Raw genomic sequence first — 11,039 nt, forward strand, 5'->3', positions numbered from 1 at the left:
CCCCCCCCGACCCCCAGAATGGAAGGGTCCGCCCGGCCGCCCCGCTGCAACCAGCGCAGACCACTCTGCGGAGCGAGGGGGTCCCACAACGGCCGGCGCGCTCCTACCTTCGCTCGGCTTCCTCCTCCTCCTTCCCTGCTTGCTGCCCTGGGAGCGGCGGCCTCCAACCAGGAAGTGCCCCGGCGTGACACGGGCGGCCGCGGCTATGGAAACCCTCCCCGCCCTCTTCCCGGCGCCGTCCCCCCGGGCTGACCCGCGCCCGCCGCCATCTTGGCTCGCAGCGAGGCGCGGAGGCGGCGCCCCCCGCCGCGCCCCCCGACCCGCCCGCCGCCATCTTGGGCTCGCAGCGAGGCRCGGGGACCCCTTCGTGGGGGCGCGTTTTGGGGTTGAATTGCGGCTTTTTGGTTGAATGACGCAAGCGGGGGTTCGGAAATGGGTAAAGTGGGTGAGGTGTCATCACTCAGCCCAGCTCTACAGCTTTGATACCCACCCTGTCCCCTGTGGTTCAGTAGTAACAGAGCAGGTCGGTGCATTCTCCCAAGCTTTTTAAAATCACCATTTCTGCATTACTTTGGGCTATGAGTTCTCAACTTCTGATACTAATTTTTAATCTTGTGATACGAGGACTCACTGTTAKTTTTCTGACCATTTGGAAAGAGCAGTGCTCTAGAGTTACAAAGATGGGTCAGAGGAGCTGCATAATTATTGACTGGTTCTCCCAAGATGGGTAAATCTTGTGCACAGGTGCTACWGTTTTATAAAAGGCTTCCTGTTCTCAGTGTTTTCTCCCATTCCCCAGGAAGGATATCCTGAGGAATGTTAATTCTGGAAAAACCAAAGGCAGCATCTCTAGCGTGGCAAATATCCCGGCCAACCCATCTCTCAACCTCAGACCTAAATCACTGAATCACTGAGCATGGGCATGGCTGCATTTCATACATAGGGGAAAGGGCTAAAAGCAATAAGACTTGGATTGGTTTTGTCTAAATATTTTCACTCTTGTGCAAGCAGAGAAAGTGCAACAGTGGAAAACAACTCACGTGTTGCTTTGCAATGCATTTCRTAAAGAAACTGTGATTAACTGGGCTGTCATAAATCCTGGGGGATTTGCAGTCTGGGATATTGGGGTCTGGTCTGACTCCGTCCAGTTTAAAGTCTTAATTGTCTTTTCAACACTTCAGAGGCTTCAGGAATATAAAAACATACTTAGTTTTCTTTGAGCATGGGTTGGTTTTTTTTTTCCCTCTGAGAACAGCTAATTAGTTAAGACAAATGTCTTGCGCAGGGAGCTCTTTGCTTCATCTAWACCATCTTATTTTGCACATTCTCCACCTATATATCATCATTTTTGTTTCCCATATGCTCATTGTTTACAGATGTAATACTACAAGTAGGATGTGGAGGGGATTTTGAACTCAGAGCCTTCCAGAGGGCTCACAGCAATAGCATACTGCTTTTATCACTACTCCTACATAGAAATTCTGCAATAACATTTCTACCAGTGCTTCGTTTTTTACTACTCTTCTTAGCCTGCGGAAGAATGCACAATCCCTGTTACTTGTAATGCATAAAAACCTGCGTATCTTTTTATGCTCTTCACAGAATCACAGAATGGTGTAGTTTGGAAGGGACCTCTAGAGATCATCTAGTCYAACCCTCCGCTCCAGCAGGGACACCCAGAGCACGGGACACAGGGTGGCATCCAGGTGAGTTTGGAAGATCTCCAGAGAAGGAGACTCCACAACCTCCCTGGGCAGCCTGTGCCAGGGCTCTGTCACCCTCACAATGAAGAAGTTCTTCCTCACATGGAGATGGAACTGCCTGGGTTTGAACTTACACCCCTTACTGTCCTGTCACTGGCCTTCACTGAGAAGAGCTTGGCCCCTTCCTCCCTACATTCTCCCTTCATGTACTTATACATATTGGTCAGATCCCCTCTCAACCTTCTCCATGCTCAAGAGGCCCAACTCGCTCAGTCTTTCCTCATACGAGAGATGTTCCAGTCCCTTAATGATCTTGGTTGCTCCGCACTGGACCCTCTCCAGAAGCTCCATATCCCTCTTATACTGGGGAGCCCAGAACTGCACACAGTACTCCAGGTGCGGCCTCACCAGAGCTGAGTAGAGGGGCAGGACTCCCTCCTTTGAACTTGATGGAGTCTTGGTGCACTTGGTGGCAATGTTGCCAGTGACTGTTCTTTGTAGGAGTGTAACCAAAGGGGCAGGTAAATCTCAGCATGTTCTTGACAGTTTTCACTCCTGTTGCAYCCACCCTGCCCTTAAGGGCAGTCTCTTATTCAGCCTGTCAACCGACACCATGTCGCTTTGCTTCACGTGAGCCTTCTGTCCCACTGATTTATCTCCCTCGTTGTGCGGATGAGCAGCATAGGACACGTGGTAGAAAACATGCCTGTGTCAAGTCCGTTCACAGTCTAAATTGGGCAAAGTTGCCATTTACTTAAGTGTGAATTGGGACTGAAAATATAAGGAAAATTTGGGTTTACTAATGGGCTTGGGTTCACACCTAGARTACAGTCTAGACCTTTGCAGTGGGTTAATTCAGAATTGATGTATCTGTTGAAGTCCAGTGATTTATCTTGAAGATAACTGAGCCTGCATTTAAAAKTATTTAAAATGGCCTGTTTCCTGTTGCGTCACAGTCCTGCCTGCTGAACTTCAAAGGAATACCAGAACTCATAATGTAAAAACTATGGAGATTTCCATCAGCAGTTATTTCTCAACGTAGTGTCCTCTGTTTTTTTAGCTAGAAAGCTTATGGAATTCCTTCAACAAAGCAGCATTTAAAAAGGTAAGAACACTAAGTGTATAGGTTCACATAAAGACACAATTGTTTCCCACAGGAGTTTGACTTTCTCTTAAAAGAATATGTATTCTATGGACTCAAAAGATAGCAGGTAGTAGAAATATATTGGTCTTAAAATTAAATTTTAAACAGAGACTGTCATTTTTCAAACGGTGCTTGTGCTGTGCAGGAATTCAGCGTAATTTCCTGGTATATGTCATTGCCACTTGGCTTGAAGATGACTTTTTAAGGCACATGAGCTGATGTTTTGGGCTCTGAAAGCAGAGGCCGTTCAGGTGCAGCCACGTGTCCCTGGGAGAGAGTGGRTTCGAAGGCCCTGCAGGTTATCAGAGCACCTACGAGCCTCTCTGTTAGTCCTAAAGAGGAGCCTGCCTGTTCAACCTCTGAGGCTTGYCACTTTTTAGAAACTGCTGTAATCATTACAAAGGAAATCACTCAAAATACCTGATTTGATACGAAGCATCTATAGCTCTGTGAACARTAGGTGCCAGATGGCTCTTCTTTCCAGTATCGTGCAGGAAAATACGTCAATATTTTATAAGATTAAGTGTACGCAGCTGTTACACAACCTGCCAGCTTTGCTTTTGTGTTGCTGTAGGTGAGTGTGTTTCAGGTGTTTCTGTCTCACTGTCACCTGTTTGATGGTGACACAGGCACTCACGGGCAGCTTTGCACAGCAGGGGTTAGGCTGAGGTTTGCCTGACGCGGACCCTGTTACACTGAGGAGGGCTCCCCAGGCCGAGCCCTAATAGCGGCGGCGGGACCGGGTATTGGAGCAGGAGCGTTTGTCCCTCTGCCTTTAGAGGCTGTTGTTTTCTGGCTGCCTAAAATCAAAATCAGCTGTACACATCAAACAGGTTTTCTCCTTCTCTTTCCTTTTTTTATTTCYTCATTTTTTTCTATATCCTCAAGCAATTTCTCACCTTTTCCCATTATTCTCCTTCAGTCTCATTCCTTCGCTTACCTTAMTATCTTTCAGTTTCCTTTCTACTTCTTTCCTGTGAGGGTGACAGAGCCCTGGAACAGGCTGCCCAGGGAGGTTGTGGAGTCTCCTTCTCTGGGGATCTTCCAAACCCGCCTGGATGCCGCCCTGTGCCCCATGCTCTGGGTGTCCCTGCTGGAGCAGGGGCTGGACTAGATGATCTCTAGAGGTCCCTTCCAACCTTAAGGATTCTGTGTGATTCTTAGGCATTGATTTTGCTTTTACTAATCTTTTGTACTCCATAGAGCGCACATAGCAAAGTTTAATCCATGGAYAGTGTACAACATTTTTAAATGTCTCCTTAATACCAAGTCATTTTTCAGCGAACCGAAGAAAATCATAATCCCAAAACATGTCACTTGTCAGCCTTATAAAAGAACTTTTATGAGATCTCTTTTTAGTCTGGCCAGATAGATAGCACGAGGATGGCTATGTACAGATAACACAAAAATTAGAAAGCCTAACTGAAGAAGGCACTTAAAAATTATCAGAACCTATAGTTATAATGTCCTTGAAACAAGAAATCAGGGTGTTTTCCTGAATCACAATTTTATTATCAGCTTACCATTAGCCTGATTTCATCCTGCTCCCAAAGCAGAAGGAATCTGATGAAAGAAGGGAAAAGGCTTATTAAGCCTTCTTATTAAGCTGTAATAAATTGTACAGCTTTCAGTGGCTGCATGATACATATACGTAAATTCAAAAGTTCTGATGTAGAGCAAGACAAGGAGCCTGGAAACCCATGACACTGTTTTGCAGAGTCATGTTCTTCAGAGCACTGCTGTTCTTAGAGTTTATTATCACTTGCCTGTAACTCCCAGAATGTCAGATGTAACACAAAAGTTAACAGAAATACAAGAACTTCATATCAATGAAAATATCCAGAGGGATAATTTTCCACTAATTTCTAAGCAAATGAAAATGGTAGCCTATAATAAAGTGTGTAGAGTCGCTGAGCTGTAGTAATGGACCCTGCAATAGGTGTAATTGAGCATGGAATCGTTACGGTTGGAAAACACCTTCAAGATCATCAAGTGCAACTGTAAACCCATCACACAGAGCAAAAGTTAATCTTTAAGACCTTTTCCATCTGGTGCAGAAACAAGTAGGCAGAGAAGTGTAAATGAGTGATGAAGAAGAAAAATACCCATTCAGGTGAAGTTCCTAGTGAAATATCAAGGGCTTTTTTTCTTCCCCAAAGCATGGTATTTACAGACCCCACTTATATATAAGGTCTGTCTTCCTGTGTTAGCKGGGCCTCCTGTGAACGTTAAAGCAGCATGAAGGTTTCCTATGAAGTCTTAACCATACGAATAGCCACAGAGGATAGAAGTCCTATCCATGTATCTTTTCCCTAAACAAGCCCATATGGCAACTGCAGGATGAAGGATGGGGTGGCCATGCACCCGCCCTCCAGCAGCTTGGAAGCGGCAAGCCCCTGAGCTCCCTTCCCACAGTTGTGCCGTCGCCTGACTGGCAGGAGGACTCCAAATCTGCAGATGTTGGGTAATTCAAATTCCTGGCTGGTGAAGAAAGTGTCACCCCGGATTCCGCAGAGGCTGGTGTTGACACCAGGTCTTATTGGAACCGGCTGCATAGTTTCATGCTGTGATGGAGCCCTGGGACTCTCAGGACAGCCCCTGTCATTACCAAAAGCAGCCTTCACCTCTGGCAGGTGAAGACAGGTTTAGCCTGCGAGGCCATGTGAAGCTTCCCAAATATCTGGCAAATACCTATGGAGTGTAAACATATTTTATGCTGTCACAAAATTATTATGCAAAGCAGATTTTTTTATGAAAGATGAAGCAGCAAGCACCAAATATCAWTTTTTCCCTCATAGATTCTCATAATGTGAGTAATTTACTACAGGCACTCACGCACATTTGTTTGGTGTTTTTTCTCCTTCCCTAACCTCAAAATAATATGCAGGGTTCACCACACTTCAGATCAATCAACATTGTGAAAGGTGGATTTCCTTAAATACTGGGTTGAGGGGAAAGTGAATTTGTGCAAGGACACACATACCTTGAGATATATGAGTCAATCGGCTTAAAATGTTGTTTTGCCCTGACCTGACAAGGCTTGCTGTCTCTGGCAACGCATAATCTCTTTTAATATACTACCAGGAAGGTGATGGCTGGTTGAAAATGCATCGAAACTGCACTTTATCTTGAAGGCTGACACTTTAATAGAAAGGGTAGCATCTCTTTGGGAACAGAGTTACAAGCAGATATTAATAAGGGTTAGTGTTGATTCAGGGGAGAAAATGGATAAGGAAAGACTCTGAATCAACTTGTCGTAGGTTTTATGCCCACGTTTAAAACATTACATGTCCAAGGTTTTAAAGCTTCTTCAAAAAGACATTCCCAGTGGAGTTACTTGAGAAAATCCTAAGGTTTTGTCCTGCACATCAATATGTTTTCGTAAAAGTGTGCATCTCTCATTCATCCCCGTCACTATGATTTAAAGTTGTGCATTTAAGACTCAAGTAAGCTTCTTTGCAAACACTCTTGAGAATAGGATCAAAATGGGAAGAGATTACGTGTAATCTAATTATGTTAGGTTCCATCTGAAATCCTTCAGTACAAAAATTAAAAGAATACAACACAGCTTTGTGATGTGCTATAGTTCATAGGAAAACTAAATGAACATGTATAAATGAGGCAACATGGGCAAAAAGGATCATATATTGAGAATAAGAAATATAAATCTGAGGTCTGGTTTGGGGGACTAAAGATGATTTATAAGAACTTTCCCTGCTGTGTCATCAGTTTGAACTTGTCTCCTATTATCTGTCACCATTTGATAGGAAGAAGCTGGTGGTCAAAAGGTCTTTATTAAAACTCAGCACCAAATGTGACTTTTGTCTTGGCTGGAGCGGCACTGACACTGAAGATGAGTATCTGTTTGTGGGATAGACATTGAATTTCTGTTGGTAAGTGGGCAGTACATTTACAACCAGCACTCATTTTGCATTGTTTTACAAGGAAATTCATAATAATAACAAGAGATAATTTTGACTAATTTTTTTTAACAGTCTTCTCAGAAAAGCTCCACAAATTAACTACATGAACTTCAGCTGTAGGCTAAGGGAAGGTAATTTCAATGGGACTAGTTATATTCCCATCCTCATGAGCAACGGGATGATCAAAACAGGATCCAGAAAACAGGCTTCTTTCCCATTTTAAATTCAGTCTATGAGCTTCAGAATTTTCTACAAAGTCTACTGAAGGAGGCGAAGGTTGGATTTCTGTTCAGATTTTTTGCTAATTTTAGAAAATGGCTCAAGCTGCAAAATTGAGATCTGGATATTGCACAGAGCAGGCAGGTTTACATCCCAATTCACCGTAATAGCAAAGCAGTTTGTCAAGGCCCACGTAGGTCTCGCCAAGACCAGAAGTTTGGGGATCTCTTGATCTGATCACAGAACAGCAGCGAGGGGTTCCTAATCCTATGTGCCCTACAACTACAAGAAACAAATACACTTTAAACAATGAAGTTCTGTACCAGTTGTTGGCCAGAAGGTAATGTGAATTGTTAGAATTCATTAGCAAAACAGAGGAAGGAAGTGTTTTAAAGCAAGATTATATTATTTTCCTTAAGTTCTTATTATGAAATCTTCCTGAAGTCAACTTTTAAAATGTGTAAACTCTTCAAGAGGGAATGAATGGAACTGGGCAAACCGGAGACTCACTGGGGAGTAATTAAGAACACAGGAAATGTATGGCATACTGCTGAAATAAAGGAAAAAATAGGTAATACATTAAAATATATGTTGTTTGTGTTCCCTTAATAATTATAGCYCAGGAAGCACTTAGAGTCTTTCCTCACGCAGGAGAGAAGTAAGCCCAGAAGCTGAGAAAGGAGGTAAGTCAAGCAGCTGCGTATCCAGTACACAGCGGGAGTGCAAGGGTTAGCTGCTTAGTGCCTGTAGAAKGCCTTGTGAAAGAGCCATGGAATAAAAGGCATTTTATTTTAACTGTCATTTAAGGAAGAGAATACATTTGAAAACTATGAGAAAAAAAAATGTGTCTTAAAAGTTCAGTCTAGTCAGATAGAATAGATGCTGTTTTTGTAACTCTGATTGTACAGGCAGATCATGGTCTGTATACGCTCTTTTCAGCCAAGGATTAAACCAGTAATTGAATTTTAATTAGAAGCCGGGGAGTGACGGGAAATATGAGGTGTTGCTCCCACTTCAGGTAAGATAAAGGTGAAATGTGTATTTGGGAAAAAGCAGTGAATGGAGGTACTTCATAGCACTGTCTCTCAAATAAAATTAGTTAGTACAAAGAGCTTAGAAATATTCTCTGATGGGGCCAGCATAGCCATTGTACCAGTTAATTAAATGACACAGAATTTGTCACTCTTCATCCAGGAATGAAAATCTGTCACCCAAGCTGCGTCAGCCTTTTTGTGATTTTGTTCTGGAACATCTGCCTTGAGATCCAAAGGCGCAGTCATGTCAAGTGTCCTGCATCTGCCACCTCTCAGCTGCTTCCCCTTGGAGAAGGAATCTTACAGCTCCCCTTGTCCTGCAGAAAGGGACTTTTCTTCTCCCTGTCCGAGTTTGAGAGAAAGGCTGGTAAGTGCAGAGTTTCTGGGCGAGATAASGGCCACAGGTATCTGTGTAACCACCTTTTCTGTCACGTTGCTTCTCCAGAGCCTGCTGWGCTCAGTTCTGCAGCCATTCTTAGGCCTTCACCCATGGTAGAATTTGTTTCAATAAATCTTACATGTCTATAGTGTAGGTGCCTACAGGTAAGTCAGGTGTCTAGCCTCTTATTATAGTTGCTGAAGAGTTCATCAAAGGAGTTTAGGGCATGAATCACCTCATTATAAAATAGACACTCATATTTAATCAGATTAATTACAATGTGAACTCCACTGACGAGCTCCTCATATTCACTAAGTGCTTGTGCAGCTTGAGATGCCTTCTTTATAAATAGCTGTGATGGGATTTGCTTTGCAGGCTGAGACACCTAACAACATTTGTTTTCAAGCACTGCCTCGATGCAAGTTAGGTATCTAAAGTTCTGCCTTTTCCCACTGTATGAAAGCAGTGGGGTTCTAACCAGTACTCTGAATTTTGAGAGCTGTTGAGTTAATCAAAYGTAGGTGCCTCTCATGACTCTAATGGGAGCTTTGACAACCAGCTCGCAAGTAAACACCTACGTACAGACACCTAAATTTAGGTGTCTTAATCTGTSAGTTGAGCCTAACCCGCACATTAGGTAAATGAATCTGTCCACTTTGTAGAAACACAGGTTTGAAATCCAGCATCTGAATCACTTTGATGAACTAAATGGAGAGAACTGGTGCATTTGGAAAATACACTCTAAGCAGCATGGAGAAATGAACATAAAGCCAGTGTAAAAAGCAAGTGACAAACTGCCTTTTATGTGTGGTGTCTTCTCTTTAAATAAATACATACCTCCTACTCAGCTACTCACACACCAAAACAGATCTGCATTTACAGAAATAGGTGAGGATTATCTATTTTTGAGTACATAAAATACATTTTATGATCATTTGTCCTTACTGGGAAGAAAATATTTACCTTGTCTTGAAGTCTGATGTATGGCCGATACTTTAATTAACCACTAAACTTAATGATTCTTGGTATTTCTGCTGCAACTGAAATTSACTGATTTAGAGGTTCTAGTGTCGTCGGGTGATGACATTTTGTGCTCATGTAGGCCTTAGTAGTTGGCACTTAATGCACTATGAAACATAAGCAGCACCGTGTTTTTGCCAAGAGTCTGTGTAACTAAACATGTTCAGTGCTAATTAAGGCGTTCTCGTGCAGCCATCATGGGTGTCAGACAAATACCTTGTAATCAGGCAACACTCCAGATCTGCTCCTCTGTTCATGCAGAATATTGCTGATAATTTCCCTTTACCCATCATATTATCATAGAAAACCTATCTGGAAGGGACACTGAGGTGGACTCATGTACTGCATTCTCCTACCCCTAGCTGGGTCAGCCAACCTAGAGTTTGTAGTGCAGTACCTTTTAAAAATGCATTAAAATAACATCTCCTTCCTTAGTTTTACTTCCACCATCAAGCAATGTTTTCTTTTGTCTGAGTGGACAGGAGCTGTTTGGGTCCATGAAATTATATTAAAAAACAAACAAAACCTTTTGTTTTAGTGAGAATCTCGGACAGAATACAGCTACAAGGTGTATTCATGCAAAGAAAAGGGATGAGTTCTTCTGTCAAATCTTCCTCAGATGTCAAATTTGGGCTTAACTGAAAGGGGAGCAACAAGCTTGATGGTGCAGAGATGAGAACTACCCTTGTCAAAAACCTGCCTCTCCCTACTGGGAGTTACAACTCTTGATCCTAATAACAGGCTTCCAGAACTACTTCTGAGCAGTATCAAGTTATGAAGATGTGGTAACCTGCACAGGACCAAATGATCCTCTTGGATGCATGTAAATCCATRGGTGTATAGTGGAGCAGGATATGGTTCACAACGCGTAGCTTCTCTCATGACTGACCCCCTACCATGGTCAATCAGGATGAAGCTGTTGGAGAAAAWGGGGGTTCTTTAAGACAAATTCCAATCCCTGCTCTGGGAGACACAGGCAGATGGAAGGAACAAACAGGTAGCTCCATATGTTTCCTGAGAACTCCCCTGATGCAGGATAAACCCTAAGGTGGCACAGAGCTGCTGTAGTGAAGAAATAAGGAGGAATCTCTGTATTTGTGTCACGGTGATCTGTAAGACCATGAGCAGACAGATTCAATTTAAAACAGCATTCAAGTTGTTCTTATTTAGCTCATGGACACCAGCTAAATTTAGTTTTAATTTCTAAATTTTAACTGGGCTAGTATTTTCAACATGTTTCTACAAACTTCTTTGCATGTGCAGTGCATGTTCCAACCCTTAGGTCTTCTTAGAAAGGAAGTTCAGAAAGAAAGAAAAAACAGGAGATGTCCTGGCTCACATCTGAAGTGAAGGTAGTCCCCGCTTCTGGGGAAACCAGTTCTTAGATGGGGAAAAAACAACCAACCTGAGCGGCTGCCAAGGCAAGAGAGCTCTGTTCCCAGAGCCAYTTGTACAGTTTAGGCTTGACTTTTACCTGCATTCAGTCAGTTTATTCCACCTCTTCCCTCAAAATCTCTTTATATCAGCCCCACTCCAGCCTTCATATTCTAATRCAATCCAAAACCTCTCTATTCCATATCTCTTTTCCTTTCACTTTTCTGTTTATATTCTTATAAC

The 11,039-nt window shown here is 43.0% G+C and overlaps 1 protein-coding gene across 1 annotated transcript in view; it reads right to left on the reverse strand.

Moving 5' to 3' along the window:
• USP6NL (USP6 N-terminal like) overlaps window positions 1–167 on the reverse strand; it is a 97,728-nt gene extending 97,561 nt beyond the window's left edge. Inside the window, exon 1 of the mRNA XM_026033272.1 lies at window positions 108–167. The gene's annotated coding sequence lies outside the window, so the exon portion shown is untranslated. The remainder of the gene's footprint in view (window positions 1–107) is intronic.
• Window positions 168–11,039: the final 10,872 nt, after the last annotated feature.

Source organism: Nothoprocta perdicaria, unplaced genomic scaffold (assembly GCF_003342845.1).
Source record: "Nothoprocta perdicaria isolate Ctin4 unplaced genomic scaffold, notPer1 scaffold_127, whole genome shotgun sequence".
NCBI classification, from domain to species: Eukaryota; Metazoa; Chordata; class Aves; order Tinamiformes; family Tinamidae; genus Nothoprocta; species Nothoprocta perdicaria.